Consider the following 2,912-nt stretch of genomic DNA (forward strand, 5'->3'; position numbering starts at 1 on the left):
ACACACACACACACACACACACACACACACACACACACACACACACATACACACACACACACACATACACACACACATATACACACACTTAAGCACACACCATTGCTAAGGTGTGAAAGAAGGGGAGTGGTGGCGGCGAATTTAAAAGCAAATTTAAGCAAATAGGGTAGAGGAGGAGTAAGAGGAAGTGGAGAGAGAGGTGGTGAGGGAATTATGCTACTCTATATGTGTATGCGTGTGTGTATGTGTGAGTGTGTGTGTGTTTGTCTAAGTGGGTGAGCATAGCCAAAAGGAATCGGGAATCAACAGTTAATATGACAAATATAGAGGAATAAAACACACACATACACAGGAACGCACACACACACATGCACACGAACTCACACACATATGCACCCACATGCACATGTATATAAGTACAGAGGTGTATGCATGTGTGTGTGTGTGTGACCGCGTGCATGTGTGTATATGTGTGTCTATGTTTATATGGCGTCGCATTGACAGACGTGTTCGAATGTCAAGTAATAAATCTTCGTTAATTTGTTCAATCATTGGACTATGGCATTGCTGGAGCAATCTCTTGTTTTAATCGAAGAAATCGATCCCGGTACTTACTTTTTAAAGTCTGAACATTTTTCCATCGATCTATTTCACCGAACCACTCAATTACTCGAGCGAAAACAAACCAACACCGGTTGTCAAGCGGTAGCGGGGGGTGGGACAAACACAAGCACAAAGTACTCACACGCGAGCTTCCTCGCAGTTTCCGCCTACCAATTTCACTCACAAGGCATTGATGGATCGGGAACTATAGTTGAAGTTTCTTATCCAAGTTATTGCACAGTGGGACCGAACTTAAAACCACGAGGTTGCAAAGAGGAATTCTGAACCCCAGAGCAAAGATATTCTTTGCGGAAGACTGGTAGCTGTCGATGCATGTAAATCTCTCATCCCTTAAGCCCCAACTCAGAGCAGTGGATTCGCAAATCTATGAGAGGGTCAGGCAAGATGCACAAAATGCACTTTAGTGCACATCCTGATACATTCTGGTGGACATAATGCACGTTTTGCCAATGATGCACTTTGGTGCACGTAATTCCTACGATGCTCTTTGAGGCCCATAATGCATATAAGAACTGATGATAAAAATAGATAATTCCTTTACCAAACTGTCAGCCTCGCTACGTTCCACAAACCTACACAAAATCATGAGCTATGATACCAAATATCTTTTACTTGTTTCAGTCGTTAAACTGCGGCCATACTGGAGCACTGCTTTGAATTTTAGTCGAACAAATCGACCCAGTACTTATACTAATTTAATTAATTTTTTTTTTTTTGAAGTTTGGTACTTATGCTATCTCTCTCTCTTTCTCTCTTGTTCCGAACCGCTAAGTTACGGAGACGGAAATACACCAACACCGGTTGGTAAGCACTGGTGGTGGTTGTGGTGGTGGGGGAAGAAACACAGACACAAGGACACACACACATACACACACACACTACTTTCCAGTTTCCGTGTACCAAGTCTACTCACAAGGCTCTGGATGTGTACATATGTATATATATATGTATGTCTGAGAGTGTGTGTCTGTGTGTTTGTCTGTCTGTCTGTTGATCACATGTACGTCGAGTTAGTCTGTTGCTACTCTGAGTTTCGCCTGTCGGTGCATAGGTTCATCAGGCGTGTCGTAAATGTTCACCGACAAAGGAAAGTCAGAATAGCAAGGAACTGATTTGACCAAAATATCAATATTAATTTCTTTCACGAAATCGAATACTCTTTCTTCTGATAGTCATCACAAAGCATGTTGCATATTAGCATGTTGTATATACACTTCTTTATTGCCCACAGGTGGATAAACATAGAGGGGAAAACCAAAGGGATTAAGTCGATTACATCGACCCAAGTGCGTAACTGGTACTTAATTTATCGACTCCGAAAGGATGAAAGGCAAAATCGACCCCGGCGGAATTTGAACTCAGAACGTAGCGGCAAACGAAATACCGCTAAACATTTCGCCCGGCGCGATAACGATTCTGCCAGCTCGCCGCCCGTGTAAATGCATATCTGCACGCATGTAAGTATGTATGTATGTGTGTATACACACGTACGCATGCGCACGCACACACATATGAAGGAGGCTGGATAAAAAATAATCAATTGCTAAAGCTCTGGGCAAAGTGCCTCGCGCATTGTGCCTTGCGGTATTTGCCCAGCCATTTAGCCTTTTATATAATGAGTTCAAATCCTGCTGAGGTTGTTGAAATAAAGTACCACTCAGCATGCAGACTATTTAAACAACAGTTCACTCGAAGCAAATTATATCAAACTATATTTTATTATATTGTGTGTGTGTGTGTGTGTGTGTGTGTGTGTGTGTGTGTGTGTAAGGCGGTGAGCTAGCAGAATCGTTAACACACCGGGCGAAATGCATAGCGTTATTGCGTCTGTCACTACGTTCTGAGTTCAAATTCTGCCGAGGTCGACTTTCGGGGTGGATAGAATAAGTACCAGTTGAATACGGAGGTCGATGTAATCAATTCATCCCCTCCCCACAAATTGCTCCCTTTATGGCAAAATTTCAAACCACTACATTGTGTGTGTGTGTATGCAGGTATGTATGCATGTATGTGTGTGCATATATGTATATATATATGTATATATGACTAATAACCAAATGCATTATATATATATTTATATATATGCACACACACACACACAAACACACACGAAATTCGAGACTAAAAATACAGCCAACAACAGATGAAGGGTCGTTCTTTATGTTTGGCTTGTTTTCCATTTCTGTCTTTCGTTGTTCGAAAGAATAGTTCATGTTCCATGTACTCGTGTTTCGTATTTTTTTGTCGTACACGTTTCATGACGTCCTGTGCCCACATATGCATATATA

This window comes from Octopus bimaculoides, chromosome 9, assembly GCF_001194135.2.
Source record: "Octopus bimaculoides isolate UCB-OBI-ISO-001 chromosome 9, ASM119413v2, whole genome shotgun sequence".
NCBI lineage: Eukaryota > Metazoa > Mollusca > Cephalopoda > Octopoda > Octopodidae > Octopus > Octopus bimaculoides.